Raw genomic sequence first — 18,915 nt, 5'->3', positions numbered from 1 at the left:
ACGTAGAATCTTCAACCATGAGTTCTGCCTTTAGCCAACAGATCTTCTTCCTTGAATCTTTCCCTGTATTATGAGTCTCAAAATTTCATATTTTGGTCCCGTCATCACGTGGTCTAGGTATTCCAGTTTTCTGGTTTGTATAGTGGTGATTAGTTCTGTTTATTTACCAACCCTCTCCAGTACTTCTTTATTTGAAATTCTATCAGTCCATGATATTTTTAATACTCTGCGATACAACCCCAGTTCGAAAGCCTAGATTCTTTTTAAATTGCATTTTTTTAATGTCCAAGTCTCAGCTCCATATAATAATATTGAAAATATATAACAGCAAATGGTACGTAGTCTGATCTCCAAATTTAGATTTTTGCATCTTTGGAGTGGCTTCATTCGTATAAATGCTGATCTGGCAATCTCTATTCGCCTGTTCATTTCTGCAGTATGATCATTTATTTCATTGATCAAAGTTCCCAAGTACTGATATTTTTCTACTTGTTTTATCACGTTACCATTAATTGTCAATAGGTGATGTATATTTTGTGGTCTTTTTGTAATTAGCATGTACCTCGTTTTATTAGCGTTTATAGTAATTCCCATCTTAGCACTATTCATATTTAAGCTTCCGATAAGATGTTGTAGATCTTCTATATTCGTTGCTATGATCACAGTGTCATCTGCATATCGTAAGTTGTTAATTCATTTTCCGATAACGGTAACTCCCGCTTTGATATTATTGAGCGTGTTTTGAAAAATTTTGGAAAAAAAACACATCCCTGTCTAACTACTTTACAGATCTTCATTTCTTCTGATCTTCTTCTTCATTTCTACAGATCTTTTCTACTTTATCGAAAGCTTTTTCGTAGTCAACAAAGTACAAGTATAGACCAACGTTTACATCCCGACATCGCTGAATCAATATGTTGATGGCAAATAGTCCTTCTTGAGTTCCCATTTTATTTCGGAACCCGAACTGCGTCTCGCTAATATCCTCCTCTAGCCTTTCATATATTCTCTTATGTATTTCTTTCAACAGTACTTTTAAAGTATGACTCATGAGGCTCAGTGTACGATAATCAGAGCTCTTTTGCTGCTTGTTTTTTAGGGATGGTTATAAATGCTAACTTCAGCCACTCTTTTGGTATTATTCCTGTATCGTACACCGTGTTGAATAAATCTGCCAATACTTCCATGTTATATTGTTCCACTAGTTTTAATAGTTCTACTGGTATTTCATCTAATCTAGCTGCCATATTGTCTTTAGAGTTTTTGATAGCATATTTGATTTCATCTATCGTGATCTTCTGTCTCTCTAAAGGTTTTAATTCTTGTATTTTCTGCATTGCACTTCTTTCATATTGGAAAAGTTCTCTAACGTACTCCTCCCGTCGTCTTAATTTCTCTGGTAAATCTATTAGTAGTACTCCTTTTTTGTCTTTTATGTGTCCTTGCTGTCTATTTCGACCCATTCCAGTCACTTCGCTTATTTTTTGTGCTTATTTCTCATATCATATTTTTACAATTTGTATGTTTTGTGTATATGTTATGTTTTTATGTTAACTGCATTTATGTACTTATAGTTTTTACTAAGCATAGATTGTATTTGACGCATTTCAATACTTGTAAAAGTCAGATGAAATAAATAATATTGATTGATTGATTGGGTCTAGTTTTTCTATCTCTTTACATTGTTTCATTAAATAGATTTCCTTAGCTGTTTTGATTTTTTCCTTAATTATTCGTTGTATTTCTTTATACTTCCGTAGATTTTTTCCTTTACATTTCCTTCTTTCTTCCATTTGTAATAGTATTTCTTCTGTCATCCACTGTTTTTTAGCCTCTGACCTATGTTGTATCAAACTTTTTTGAGCTGGTTTCAGTAATGTGTTTTTTATATTACACCACTTTTTATTTACATCCATAATTTGTTTGTTGTCAGTTACTTAGTGTTTTTTGCATATTAACATTCACGTTATTTTTTAATTCGTTTTTTATTTCTTTATTTTTCAGCATTCTTACATTAGTTTTTGGTTGTTGTTTTCTAAGTTCAGTTCTTTTTAATTTTATTTTCACGTCAGCAACTAACGGATTGTGGTCTGAGTTATTATCTACTCCAGGATAAATTTTAACTGAGGTTATAGAGTTTTTATATCTGCTATTTACAAGTATAAAGTCTATCTGGTTTCTGACAATGTGTTTTTTTGTATGTGAAGAAGACGTCCATCGCAACAACAGTCTTATATTTTCGGCTTTTCGAGTGCCGAGAGAAATAATTTACAAATCTTCCAGTCATCACTTACCCCTATTTAATAATAATAACTCAATTCTTTTCTGGCTATAGGTATTAAAGAAAGCTGATTAATGACACTAGTTCATATAAAATCTGGGCAGTCATAAAAATATAGATGTTGCCTTTTTATTGATTCTCAAAACGAAGATGTAGTTATTAAATTTATGAAACAAAGTAAGAAAAATCAAAATGTCGCTATTTATTTTTGCAAACAATGACCCTGTTTAATGATATATCCTTCTTGTTTTTCTGTGCTCAAATTATTAGTTTAAAATTTATTATTTTATTTTGCCCTTTTTAGATGAATCTGCAAATATATATTAACACTTTCAGTCCCACAGGTACTTAAAAGTACCAGTAACCGGAATCATTCTTATATCCCAGATATTGTTATCATGAAGATAATACTTTTTTAATCAAAAGAAGATCCTATAAACATTTTTTAATAAATTTTAAACAATTTAATTTCCATAATTGATGTGTTGTTACTAAAACAATATGATACTAAAAAGTACCCCTTGTATAAATTCAAAATGAAAGAAAAAATTAAAGCATATTATAATAACTATATATTTCAATTATTTATCTAATATTATATGAAACAGTTCTTATTTTGGTTAATACATAAAAAAACTTTACATAAAGAGCAAATTGACATCGGTTTAGATTGTATTTTGTTCATACTACAAACTTCACATCTTCCCCTTCGATCATCAAATTTTGGCCAGTGATTTCTTCTATTGGACAATGTTATTTCCGAAGAAACGATAAAATTATGTCGCCGTTTTTTTTCTCTTGCAGTCTTGGTTGTTTTGTGGGGGAAAGCAAAACAGAGGCTACTAGTAAGGTCTCTACGAAAATCCAAAAGATTTTTTAGAGGTGGCTCTAATACTTTTCTAGCTATAATAAAACTATTTACTAAGTTTATTTCTAGGAATGCACAAAAAAGTCGATGCCACCATATTTATTAGATCTTCTGTACAAACCGTAACATTGCCTTAATTGGTCGTGATGGTCTACACTGCCCATAGATTCGTTTTAATATTTTATTACTTGGAGTACTGGGATGTTGATATTTTGCCATTACGTGCAAAAATCTTAAAATGGTCTAAAACCTATTCCTTGGCATAGTTTCTGCAACAAGTGAAACAGATAGATCTTCTTGAGGTGACCAATAATTTCGGATTCCAGGAACTATATGGTAGCCCAATAAAAAATTTATCCCGATAAACGCTAAGAGTTCTTCCTTGGACATATTCAGTTGTTTTCCGTTTTGTGTGGCATAAAGTTTACTCTAATAAGTTATATTTTTTATGCTTTTATCTAAAAGCTTCACAAAAATAACTAAAGCGGTCTCAAACTCCCTAAAATGAACTTGTACCCAACTGCAGCTTCTGTATCTTGAGGAATTTCTGTATTTTTTTCCAATTTACCCCATTTTCTTTCAGGACATTCAGGTTCCATGTAGTTATCAGGCTCTTGATCTTGATGTTCATTAGGTTCTGGAATTTGTAGTCCGTTGGATTGGTCATTAGAAACTAATTTAGGATCTTCATTATTTACCTCTTCTTCTCGATTTATTTTTAAATCTATTCCAGCAGTAGTAACATCCAACTCATCATCGATATCTGATTCAACATCATATCTTGTGCATTATGTAATGTAGGCAAAAAATCATAACTTTCTATAAGTTCTAACAATTCTGCATCAGTCAAACCCTTTTTTTTTCACCACTGTGGACAATGTCTGAAATGAAAAATAATATATTACAATTATGCCCAACGGTACTCTCAAGTACCAATGAACAAATGTCATTTTTAGTGACTAAACATTCAAAACCATTTAAAAATAATAATTAGTTAAACAAAAAACTTACTTATGCTATTTTTTATAAACAAAACACTGTAGACGTTCGTACTACCAACGAAATCGCATTGTTCAAGGTTAGACTTAGATGTACCGCTGGGAAATAATCGCTTAGTCGAAATAGTTTTAATGTAAAATAAATGAAGTGGTATTTAGGTGTACCGGTGGAACTTAAAGGTCGCCAAATTATAATTTCGTCTAGGATTGAAAGAGCAATGGGGGCTTTTCAACCACTAAAATGTAATTCACACAATTTTTCACTGATGATGGGCTTAATCAAGTTTTCACTGATGATGGTCTAATAGGACCAAAAACTTTCTGAATAATTGTAATCCGTTTGGATGTTTTCATTATTTTATTGTTTTTTAATAAATATACCAATTACGTTTAAGGTTTTTTTATTTCATTGTAAAACTTTTTTAGCTATGGTATACAGCCAACTACTGGGAATTATTCGATTTTAAGTTCTATGACTAATAACCTAATAACAAGGACAAAATTTAAAAAACCAATCAAGTTTATCATAGTCGAGTTCTACAACCCCTAGGAAATGGGAATGCACCAAAATATATTAAACACATTCATTAGTGGTTGTTGAATGATTAAGGGAGGTTTTAGTTAATTAGGTTATAATGTTAGGTATCTCGAGATAAATCGACGATGAAAACAGTAAGTTAGAAATGTGTTCCAGAACTAATCACATAGTAGAAGCAAGTAATTGAGAAGTTTGAGGCGCCGCCCTCTAATGACTTTATTTACATTTTGACTGTACTTTGCTAGCGTAAAATAAAGATCATGGGTAAATCTAAGGGCAACTGGCATATACTAAATTATTTCGAATCATTGTTACTTTAAATCCCAGACTAAATGCATAAATAAACAGGTTACGAGATGTTTATTTACAAGTTTGCTTGTAGGTGGATCGCGGGAAGGACCTTGATAATTAGGATTTATAATTCAAGTTCCGGTATTTAATTATAAAGTATGATCAAGAATTAAGATGGAAGTTGCATATTAAAACTTTAAAGAACAACTGTACTAGTAACTAAATCTCATAAAATATTGGCTCATTATCAATAGACAGCAAAAATTTTGCCATCATTTCCAAGAAATATCTCTCACTTCGACCTAGCTACACACTATTTGGCAACTGCTTTCACCTCTCTTGTTAAACATATACTTAACTGCTACTTTACTGCCTTACTATGCAACACTCTTTTCTTAATTTTAATTTTAATTTTGTTAAAGAATCCTTCTTTGTTCGAATAATATACAGTGTGGCGCACCGAAAACGAAACAGAGGCATTTACTGGCAGATAATTCCTTTTTTGAAAAAACGCTCGGACCCGTCGATTTTGTTTTCGAGGGGGACACAAAATTGGCATAAAATCACTTTAACATTTGCAGCCCCTTAAGCGGGGGTGGCATCATCCCTAAAATCTTAAATGAAAAGGGGGGTCGAATGATCCATTATTTGAAAGGTCTTTCAACTCCCTTTATAATGATGTAAAATTCATGTATTCAATTCAGTAGTTTTGGAGATTTATTGATTTAAAGTTTAAAGTAGACTTTAATAGGTACATCAAATTAGTTTGTACTTCTTTCAGAAGAAATTTGAGTAAAAGCATTTTCTTGATAAGTAAATGCTTTTATTTACTACGCCCATGGTTTATTAATAATAAAAATAGCAATTAAAGTGTCCTTTGTGACAAAAAAAATTGTTTCTTGAAGAAAGATAAGTAGAGAATGCCACGTACTTATTTTAAATAGGAAATAGTACATTAGTTTGCTATTGATTTGACCAATCTTTGTTGTTAAAATATCATTTATTGCTTTATACATAAATTAACCATGGTATATTCCACGGCAGAAAGGGTTGAAATTATTGAAATATTTTTCGGAAATAATCAGTGCGCTAATAGAACAGCACACATTTTTAATGAGCGACATGAGAACAATAATGTGCACCGAAAATATGTTCTAGAACTTGTAGCTAAATTTCGGGAAACTAGATCAGTCGCCAATAAAAAACGTAATATTGAAAATCCTATAAGGAACGAAGCAACAGAAGTGGGGGTTTTAGGGCAAGTTATTGTAGATCCTACATTAAGTACCCGCAAATTGCAAACTTCGTGTGGTGTTAGTCGACGTACTGTCCAACGGATTCTAAAGGCCCATAATTTTCATCCGTATAAAATTCACCTTGTACAAGAACTTAATGAAGACGATTTTGATAAGCGATTAGAATTTTGTGAAGTTATGAGTGAACGAATTACAAACGATGAACAATTTTTATTTAACATTTGCTTTTCCGACGAATGTTCCTTTTTTTTAAATGGCGAAGTAAATCGTCATAATTGTCGATATTGGTCGGACTCTAATCCCAGAATTTACCATGAGGTACACACACAGCAGCCACAAAAATTAAATGTTTGGGCTGGCATTTTTGGCGATCATTTGGTTGGTCCTTTTTTCTTACCTAAAAATTTGACTGGTGAAATGTATTTGGAATTACTGCAAAATGCCATAGATCCTGCGCTAACAGATATAATTGAAAATCAGAATGATGGTCGATACGTTGAGAATATGTTGATGTTCCAACAGGATGGTTCCCCACCACATTACGCATTAAGAGTTCGGCATTATTTAGATCAGACCTTTCCAGGTCAATGGATTGGTAGAAGAGGTGCCGTTGAATGGCCCCCAAGATCGCCAGATTTATCACCTTTGGATTTCTTTTTGTGGGGTTACTTAAAAAGCAAAATCTATGCTACTCAGCCAACATCCTTAGAAGATTTACGGCAAAGAATTGTGAATGAGTGCCATCAAATTACTCCTCAAATATTGCAAAATGTCCGGCAACGTTTTCAGCAAAATCTTTATTATTGCATGGAAAGTAATGGTGGTCATTTTCAACATTTACTCGGCTGACAGGTCAGTTCATTCTTTATTTTTTAACAACTTTGCTGCTATGTATTGATCTCCTCTTACGATGATGTATTTAAACTTTAAATTAATAAATCTCCGACACTACTGAATTGAAGTACATGAATTTTACATCATTGTAAAGGGAGTTGAAAGACCTTTTAAATGATGGATCATTCGACCCCCCTTTCCATTTAAGATTTTAGGGATGATGCCACCGCCGCTTAGGGGGCTGCAAATGTTAATGTGATTTTATGCCTATTTTGTTTCCCCCTCGATAACAAAATCGACGGGTCCAAGCGTTTTTTTTAAAAAGGAATCATCTGCCAGTAAATGCATCTGTTTCGTTTTCGGTGCGCCACCCTGTATACTGACGATTCTAAGAACAAAGTTAGTTGCGCTGTCACGCCTTCTAAAAATATTATCAAGATCTCGACACTTTCATCAATTGGCAGTATTTACACAGCCCAGTTAATGGAAATAGTTATGAATATAGTTAATGGAATAGTCATGAACTCAATAACAACGACACGTACTTCTCCAGATATCAGATATCTGTTCTGAGTCTCTTATGTCCCCAATTACGCAATTTATCCATAACCCTACTTCGAAGGAGTTTGCTTGACGATCATCATTGGGAGAACTGACCATCAGTTCATTAATGTCTGTGTCCCGTTTTACGTTTTGAATCTTGACAAAGGCAAGGGTTTCCTGCCGAAACGTTGATTGCAATTATACAGAGTGTTTCAAACTTTGTAGATGGAGACGGTTGTATAATTTTTTGCCGAATATATTACAGTTTTCTTTATTAATTTAATAGAAGGGGTCGGTAAATATACATCAAAAGTTGAATTTTTGGTAGAGTAGTCATGATTAAGTCTTGCTGGAAAAACAAGTGGGTGTTTACGAATCATGCAAACATTTTCTAAAATATATAAAGAAGGAAACGTTAAAATCCCGTGATTTTTAAAGTAGCTTCTGCAATGTGTTATTCTACTGAGGCCAAAAAGATACCGTATTACTCTTATTTGTAATTTAAAAATAACATCAGATTGGGCAGCTGTACTAGAACCCCAAAACCATATTGAAGATGAAACTCGAACAAAGAAAAATGCGCAGCTCTTAAAGAGTCGAATGTCGAAATTACAACGATGTTAGCTTTTAATTAATATTTTTTGTTATTTTACTCATAGTTAAAAATAGATGCGAGATGAATGCGAAATTTTGTAATTATAAAAAAAGTAAATGCGAAATTCATGTTTTTTATTTGCGAAAATTCCATACCCCTACATCTAATATATTCCTTCATGCCTATAATAGTTTCTCTTTAATAAAGTAACAACTTGTATAGGGGTGTAAATTGGGGTTGAGTTGGTAATAACTACATAATGGCATTTACTTTCTATAATTTTTGGCTTTTCCTCTGCACTTGATTAGACATGTTGAGGGATTTCAGTTTGGGTACCTGAGGTGACAAAAAACATATTTTTCTTTAATACTCCTTTTTTCGTTGGTATAGTAGATAATTTGTTGGTAAGATTACTCATTTGATTAGATATTTCACTGACGTTTGAAGAGAGCCTTTCTAACCCCATCTTAATCTCAGTTGAATTTAAGTCTTGGATATGAACCTTGATAGTATCCTCGGAACGGCCGAAAAAAACTGACGATAATCTTGTTTCATCTGCCTTATAGATTTTAAAATATTGTCAGTAAAGTATTGTCATTACCTTGTTTTTTGAAACATTCTGTATATATATATATATATATATATATATATATATATATATATATATATATATACATCTAGCGGTTAATGTAAGCTCCGTTCTAAAACGGTATTATACTAACTACAGTAGAATATACACCGTGTATATTATTATCTAAGTAGCGCTTTATGTAGACTCCGACCAACATGTAGGATTAAGTGGACTCCTCAACAGGATAAACCATTTTTGGGATCCGTATTTACTATTTTACGTATGCTTCTAAACTCCTGAGATGTTGCCAATAATTGTATTAGTAGTAGATTTTCAAATTTTACAGCAGGTACATTTTGGAACTTGAAATTTATTTAAATATCCATCAATTTAGTCATGGAAGAATTTCAGGATTATTTAGCTAATGTAGTTAAATATAAATTGTTAACCGACACATAACTTTATTTTACTTTTTAGGTTTAATAAACAAGGCGGTAATTTATATTACTTATTTTATATATTTTTAAACATAAGAAAGTGTCTATTATAAACTTGGAAAAGTTAAATTTCCATTTTTATTAATTAGTATTTTTTTATTATTAAGTAATATTAATAATTTAGGCATTGTCACTAAAACATTTAGATCATAAATTTACGTATATCGGATAGAGTAATCGTGTAACAGTTTATGAAAGTAGAAGCCCCTTCGGTAGGATTATAATGTTTGTTACCCTATTAATTAAAGAAAACTCTGTACAATAGTGAGGTCTTTGTAATTTTTCGATTACTGCAGTTTATGACATACAATATTTGTTTCATAGCGTAGTTGAATTTAAACTACAATAATTTATAAATCAATCTTTAATAATATACTTTTTTACTGTCTAATTTCAATAGATATATCGATTTTTAATTAAAATATTTAATGCATTAAAGTCACGTAGAGATTTTCACTAAACATTTAATTTTAAAGCTATTATTATAAAAGTCCAAAAAAGTATAAAGGTCTAGGGAATTCAATATTCCACTATGGATTTGTTTTATAGATTATCGTAAAGCGTTTGACAGAGTCAAATGGATACACTTATGACTGATACTAAAAGAATTAGGTGTACAACAACACCTAATTTTGCGTATAACTGAACTGTACGAACACACTACTGGACCATTTAAACTAACATTAAAAGAAGATTGAAAATCAAAACGAAATATAAGTATCTGGGAAAAATTTCTCAAACGATATTAATATTAAAAGGGACTTTAAAGAGCCAAAGCACGCTAAACCGTAAGGCGACTAAACCTCACAAAATGGTTATTTGAGAAAAATTATAGCTCGTTCCAGAAAGAATTGTAAATATAACATTAATGTAGATTAAGAAGAAACGCTGAAGAAAAAAACAGTAGCGGTTAGCCTAAATAAAGAAAGGCAAAAAGATGTAATTTGATGTTTTGAAAAAATCTGATCCGAAAACTATATGAAAAACATTTCATAGTATAGACATCGAGCGCGGCGATGCCTCTGCCGTCTGGCGGCCTATATCGGAAACTTTTACTACCATTTGACTGTTTGTGTACGATTTTGTGTATGGTTAAGTGGCACACCACAAAAAGTGTTTTTATTTTCTCTTTTGTTCAACAATTAAAATGTATTGCTATACTCCTAGATGTTCCAATACAATAAAGGATAATAAACATAAAGCACAGAGTACAAAATTTTATTATTTTCTATGTGCTAGTTATTATAAACACATAAGCTATACTATAATTAAAAACTATGACCACTATGAAAAAAATACGGTAGACTATAACTACATTTGTGCTTTAGCACTATAGTAAGAACAAGATAAAAATCTAAATTCCTACATAATTATATTAACGAGAAGTTAAAAAAACTTTTGTTCGTTATCAGTAATAGAAAGCGCATTTCAGAATATATTATGAAAAATGTTGTTGATATTACAATATCAGATGATAGGAATACAAAAATAAAAAACAACTTACCTTTTCAAAACAACAATTAATCACTTCATTTTATCACGAAAAATTTAAAAATTGCAATGTAATTGAACCCATTTTGTGAGCTATAGTTACATTGATACTTATGTGGCAATTAGCTTTAATTCATTAGTCGTTTTCGCCGTATCATATTTTCCTGATATTTTTTGTAGGCAAGCGGTTTAGTTTGTGTAATATAATATCCCCAATTCGTCCCATAATATTTAGTTTTCAAAACAGATGTTCTAATTCGTTTAAATTTTTTAAAGCACTTTGCAGTACATTTGAGAATAAGTCATTTTCCAGTTTTCCTTGAAGTCTTTACGTGGAGATTACTCCTTGTTAAATTAATTATTTTCTTAGGTAAGCCTAGTTCTGCAATGGTATTTCATAGTTTTATTCTTATGATTATATCATGTGTTTGTTTAAAATCTATAAATAACTAGTTTAATGTTTTTTTTGTATTCCCAACATTTCTCATTAACTGCCTAATAGTAAATATTTGATCAACGATTTATTAGTTTTTCTAATTCCACACTAATAGTCTCCTATTTGATAGTTCACCTATTCACTCAATCGTTCCAGGTGTATTAGAAAAAATTCTGTATATCCTAATAATTAATAGATATATAGCTTATATATATATATATATATATATATATATATATATATATATATATATATATATATATATCTTATATCGCAATAGTTTGTGCAGTACATTTTATTATCCCTTTTGTGTATGGTATGCTTTTCAGGCCAAAAGGTATATCTACCTAGGCCAAATCCTGAGACTTGACAAAAAGAACCAAAGTGCGGAAATTACTAGAAGAGCAAGACTACCATGGGCAGGATTTGGAAAACTTAGTTGGATGCTTAAGAACCGCAAAATACCCCAATACTTGAGGAGCAAAGTGTTCAACCAATGCATCCTTCCTATCATGACATATGGAATGCAAACCTAGACCCTAACCAAGGCAAACATGAATAAACTAGCCACAACAGAAAGAACAATGGAAAGAGCAATGTTAGGTATACGACTGTCAGATAAAAAGAGGAGCGACTGGGTAAGATCAAAAACAAAAGTCGAGAACATAGCAACAAAAATTGCCAAACTTAAATGGAGCTTCGCGGGCCAGACTGCTAGACAAAAAGACCAACGTTGGAATACTACAATACAACATTGGAGACCTTACGAAAGTAAACGACCAAGAGGAAGACCACAGATGAGATGGGTTGATGATATTAAAAGAATAGCCGGAACAAATTGGAAATATGTTGCTCAGGATAGAGACCGATGGAAGGAGTTGGGAGAGGCCTATGTCCAAACGTGCACGACACAAGGCTAAGAAGAAGAAGAAGATGCTTTTCAGCAAGTTGGTAGTTGCTCTTACTTCTAAATTGACAGATCAGCTGTTTAACTGCCTGTACTAAACTTTCTTCTTCATTTTGCAAATATATATATGAAAACTAATAAAACTCTGGCATACCGTTGATTAAAATATTGGAGGGAGTTCGCATCGAGACTGCAAAGTGAATAGACGTATTTAATACGAGTTCCAAAGCTATCGAGTTTAAAAAAGTAAAACACATTAAGTATTTAGTTAATTAGTTTTCATTAAACAAAAACAGTGTTATAATCAAATCCATCTAAAATCAACGGTTGAATCTGCAAAAACCAGTAAGTAAACAAAGTTTGTTTACATATATTTAAGCATTTATTGTCAATCGAAAAACACCCATCATTTTTCGAAATTTTGTTGAAATATCAAAACAAGTTCTTCAGGTGAACAGGACCGTACTCAGCCACAATTTAAATTATTAATGTGGCGTTTAAATAATGGATAACAAAAATCCAGGGGACCATGTCCCTAACCCTCCTCTGAACCTTCCCATATCTAGTACTTCAACTCAATACAATTCCCAATCATACGCATCAATTACAACAAAAAATCAAACATCATCCAAATTTCCCGATAAACAGCAAGCCATCTTATTTACTTCCATTGACGACGTAAAAATTGAAGATTATCTAATAGCCTTGGGCAGTACTGTAAATCCTAAAGATATTATTTTCGCCTCACGGATTTCTCAAAATAGAATATGCATTTACTTATCCTCAAAAGAACTAGTAGATAACTTCTTAAAAAATTATGGTTCAATTAAAGTTAACAATCAAATTCTCACTGCCCGCAAATTAATCACTCCAAGTCAAAGAATTGTTTTATCCAATGTATGCCCCAGCATACCACATTCTATTTTAGAAGCAGAGCTAATAAAGCTAGGTCTAAATCTATTATCGCCTATCAACTTTCTTAAAATAAACGCGTCTCGCCCAGAATTTAGTCATATTCTCAGCTTTCGCCGACAAACGTATATTACTCCTTTAGAAAACAATACAATATTGCCAGCTTCTTTCATAATAAATTTCGACAATACATCATACAGAATTTTCTTAGAAACCGACAACCTTGAATGTTTTTCTTGTAAACAAGCAGGTCACTTAGCTGTAGTATGTCCACTTCTACAACATAACGAGCAAACTTCATTAGAGAATTTCGCCCAATGCACAGAAGCCGCCAACACTTTAGCGTCTAATGATGAATGTTGTCAAAACATAAGCGCATCTTCAGTTAATCAAAATGTCAATGTAAGTACCAAAGAACGAAATAAGCAGAATACGGAACCAATGAAAACATCTGAAACGGTAGCCCAAGAAACTTCAACGATTTCCATTAAACGACAAATGTCAGAGTCTACACCACCGCTTGAAGACCTCCACAAACAACCTACATTTCAAAAACCCAAACCCAAGAAAATTAAACCGGAAAAATCCATTCACGATGAAATGCAACCATTACAACAAATGTTTGAAGACGATAAAAACAATTTTACACTGAACTATAACCAAACTTTAAATTTCTTTGAATCAGCCCCACACAACGCAGACATATTGGATCTTCTTAAAACCTATACAGACAATGTACCAGGTTTCCTTAAGGATCTGGACACTATGTACACTCAAAGCTCAAAAAAGCTGAAAACAAAAATCACAAACATTAAAAGGAAATTACAGCATCAACTCTCCAGAACATCTGCATCAATGGACAGCGAACTCTCATCCTCTCAAGAAAACTTAAGTACTTAACATTCAGATGTATCATACAATGGAATCTCAACGGGTACAACACCCGTTGCGAAATGTTACAAAAGTTAATTGCTCAACAAACACCATCAGTTATTTGCCTTCAAGAAACTCATTTCAAAGATTCTTACCATGCAAGGTTAAAGGGTTTTAAATGCTTTTATAAAAACAGGACCAATAGAGATAAAGCAAGTGGTGGAGTAGCAATCTATATCAACCAAATGTACGAAGCAGAACTAATACCTTTAAATACACCCTTAGAAGCTGTTGCAATCACAATTAATAGTGATATAAAGATCTCAATATGCAACATTTATATTCCACCGAGTGAAAACTTTTCAACTGCCGTAATTGAGGAACTACTTCAACAGATCCCATCTCCCCGTATACTCTTAGGAGATTTTAATAGTCATAGTCCCTACTGGGGATCCAAATTTCGATCATTAAAAGGAAAAGTACTAGAACAATTACTTGACAGTAACAATATAAACATCTTGAATACAGTGGAACCCACAAGATTTAATATACAAACAGGAGAATCCTCAGTTATCGACCTAAGCATGTGCGATCCGGTCCTACAAACATCTTTAAATTGGGAAGTCCATCCCTACTTATACGGGAGTGATCACTTTCCTATTCTTATAACCCGTCCTTTTAAAACCGCCTTAACTACTCCTCTCTCAAAATGGAAATTAGACCAGGCAAATTGGACACTTTTCTCAGACCAAATAGACCAAAAACTCCCATATCTCCCTGACCCTAGTACCTCAAATATATCTTCAACTTATCTAAAATTCTCTGAGTTAATATTAGAAGCAGGCCACAAAGCAGTCGGAAAAACCAAAACTCTAAAAACTCACACGCCAGTACCGTGGTGGAATACTAAATGTGACGAAGCCATCAAAAAATACAAGCGAGCTTTGAACAAATTCAGACGATGTCCTACTACACAAAATCAAATAAAATATAAAAAACTGAGAGCTGAATCTCGATATCAAATTAAGCAAACTAAAAAACAAAACTGGAAATCTTTCGTGGCATCCATCAACAACTCTACTCCCCTGTCTGCATTATGGAGGAAAATTCGTCAACTATCTGGAAAACAGCAAAACGCCCAAATTAGTTTCTTAAAACATAATGATCAATTCATTACCTCAACACAAGAAATCACAGAAATTTTTGCAGACCTTTACGAACAAAATTCCAGCACTAACAACTACCCTCCAAATTTTCTTCAATTTAAATTTAGAAATGAAAAAAAGGAGATAATGATCACGGAGAACACGGAAGACTACATGAACTCGCCAATTTTACTTGAAGAAATGGACGATGCATTGTTTGGCATAAAAAACTCTTCTCCGGGTCCAGATGATATACCAATAATTTTTCTCCAAAAACTAAGCACAAATGCTAGAATATACCTCCTTAATGTTTTGAACCAAATGTGGATTCAGCACTACTTTCCAAAGTCTTGGTCAGAATCATATATTATCCCAATCCCTAAACCCCAAAAACCGAAAACAGATCCCCAGTCCTATAGACCAATATCCCTAACCTCGTCAACCTGTAAGCTATTTGAAAAGATTATAAACCGTCGTCTTACATGGTTTCTGGAAGATAAAAAATTGCTTATCCCGGAGCAAAACGGCTTTCGTCAAAATAGATCAACGACGGATAACCTAGTTGATCTTGAATCCGAAGTTCACGAAGCACTCATTAACAAACAACACTGTCTAGCTATTTTCTGCGATATAACAAAAGCCTACGATTGCACATGGAGATATGGTATAGTAGAAAAGCTTCACTCCTGGGGTATTAATGGACAATTTCTAAAATTTATTCAAAATTTTCTTCAACTTAGAACATTTAAAGTACGATCAAATGGAACACTATCATCAAGTCGAATCCAGAAAAATGGAGTCCCCCAGGGATCGGTATTAAGTGTAACTTTATTTCTTGTTGCAATTAACGATATCTTGGAACAATGTCAACATCCAGTAAAAGCAAGACTATACGCAGACGATCTGGTTATCCTACTAAGAGGAACAAATTTAGAATCCACCCAAAGAATCCTACAAAGCGCATTAAATAATCTCCAGAAATGGTCTGACAAAACAGGACTCAGTTTCTCTAACGAAAAAACAAAATGCATGCTCTTCTCAAAAAAGCGAAAAGAGGATAATCCAATTTTAACATTGAATGGTAAAAATCTGGTCTTTGTAAAAGAAATAAAGTTCCTCGGTCTTACATTTGACAAAACATTGAATTGGAAAAGTCACATTAAAAATCTAAAAGGTACTTGCCAGCAAAGCATTAATATTTTAAAGACACTGTCAAACATCAACTGGGGCAGCGATACGGCAACTCTTCTACGAATCTTTTCATCATTAGTTCGATCAAAAATTGACTACGGCTCAGTGATATATAACTCAGCCAAAATATCTGTTCTTAAAGAACTAGATGTAATCCAAAATACGGGACTGCGAGTCGCTTTGGGTGCCTTTCGAACAAGCCCCATACTAAGTATATGTAGTGAATCAGGGCAAACCCCTTTAGAATTTAGAAGAGATTTTTTAAGTTTGTCGTTTGCTTGTAAAGTTCTATTCTCTCTAGATAACCCAGTCTACCATAACGTTCACAGCAATCGTTTCAGCCACTACTTCTCATCTCATCCTCAATGTAATCCGCCTTTCTATGAACGAATTAACCGATTACTTCATAAATATAGCATACAATTCCCGTCAATATACCATCCTTCCGAAAACCCTCCTCCCCCATGGACTGTAAATAAACCACCAGTAATTACTGATCTATCAAAATTTAATAAACATGAATCCCCACCAGCCATATTAATAAACAACTTCAAAGATATTATGGATAGATTTAGCGACTACCGACAGATCTACACAGATGCATCAAAAACAACGGACGGAGTCGGCGCAGCCATTTTCTGTAATATTCATAATGCTAAATTTAAGTTGCATAACAACTGGACTATCTCGAACGCAGAACTATACGCAATCCTTGAAGCTCTAAAGTTCATTAACACAACGGACCAGAGAAATTATACAATCATTACTGACTCAATGAATGCTCTTTGTGACATCAAAAACATATACTCCAGCAATCCTATTCATAAAGACATTTACAAAGAACTTCAAAATGCTGCAAAGGAAAACAAACATGTGGTATTAATCTGGGTTCCATCTCATATTGGAATACATGGTAACGAGGTTGTGGACCGTCTAGCTCACGAAGCAGCGACAAGTGATGGTCAAGTGCAATTAAATAAAATAGTGCCAAGTGATCTTAAATTGTGCTTAAAAAACATAGTTAGTTGTGCGTGGCAAAACAAATGGTCGCATTGTTCCGAAAAACTAAGGCAAATTAAAGACAATGTTTTACAAAAACAAGCCTTTGTGTTACCGAGGAAAAAACAAGTCATCTTTTCTCGACTTCGAATTGGTCACACCCGTCATACACATCTTTACCGAATTACAAGAGACAATCCTCCATACTGCAACCAGTGTCAAACCAACAATACAGTTAAACATATTTTAACCGAATGTCAAATTTTCCAGGAAACCAGAAGTAAACTCAACCTTCCCAGCGACATAGGCGACCTTCTTAGAGACAATAATCATCTACACAATATTATAAAGTTTTTAACAGTTGTAGGCATAAAAGATATTTAAATTAATATCTAGACTGTACTTATATTACATATATCAATCTTCTTTAATGTTCTTTAATGTTAGTACGTAATTAATATTAACCTTTCTTTGTTACAATATGTATTTTCCATTGTTGTCGTCTATAACTCCAGTGGTTCGGACGACATTAAATAAATTAATAAAAAAAAAAACAAAAAAAAAAAAAATATTGGATACCCTATTCTATTGAATCAACGGAAATACTAAGATCACACGGGGAAATATTATGGGTTATTTCTGGTTTCGTCATAATTTACACTGAAATTACTAACAAGAGAGTGCTCTCACTTCCACATGTTCAAATTGATATATAGTACCAACATATGCTAGTTATATACCATCAGTACTAATAAAATGGAAACTATCAAATTAATGTCAATTTCATTGAATAATCAAAACAATCGAAAATATATACCAAAACAACACAATAAAAGTAAAAGGAGAAGAAGAACTAACCGATCCTATTGAAGCTGACAATGAGATAAGACAGGGAGATTCCCTGAGTCCTCTATTGTTCAACCGGATTATGGATGAAATAATAAAAAAGTAAGAAATAAAAGAGGATACAACAAATGGGAGAAAAACAAATTAAAATAATCTGCTATGCAGACGACGCAATACTATTCTTTCAAAGTGAAAATTATGTACAACGTATGCTACACCAATTTCATATAACCGCCAGAAAATTTAACATGTTAATTTCTCCAAAAGAGACAACATGCATGGTTATAACAGCAAGTTTACTAAGATCTTAATTTGAGCTGGAAGGTCAGCTAATAGAACAAGTGATGGAGTTTAAATATCTAGGTATCACATTATCCAGCTACGGAAAGCTCGAAACTGATGTGGAAGATCCACTGAATAGAGCAAACAGAGACGCAGGCTGCCTAAATGAAACAATACGAAGAAATAAAAATATCGGAAAAGAAACCAAAGGCAGAATTTACAAAACAGTTATCAGACCAATAATGACATACGCAGCAGAAACAAGACCTGACACAGGTCATAGAACACATAGAAACAGCAGAGATAAGACACTTAGAAAAATTGATGGTAAGACACTATGGGACAGAGCTAGAAGTACAGATATACGACGTAGATGCAAGGTGGAGAACATCAAGAGCTGGTTAAGAAATAGAAGAGTAGAATGAAACGATCATATAAGCCGAATGACAACAAATAGAGTAGTAGAGACGGCAAGAGAAGGTTACCCAATAGGAAGACGATCAGTAGGAAGACCACGAAAACCATGGAACGGCAACTTACTGGAGGCACATTGACAGAGTC

The sequence above is a fragment of the Diabrotica undecimpunctata genome, chromosome 11 (assembly GCF_040954645.1).
Source record: "Diabrotica undecimpunctata isolate CICGRU chromosome 11, icDiaUnde3, whole genome shotgun sequence".
Classification (NCBI taxonomy): Eukaryota; Metazoa; Arthropoda; class Insecta; order Coleoptera; family Chrysomelidae; genus Diabrotica; species Diabrotica undecimpunctata.
This window is presented reverse-complemented; position numbering follows the sequence as displayed.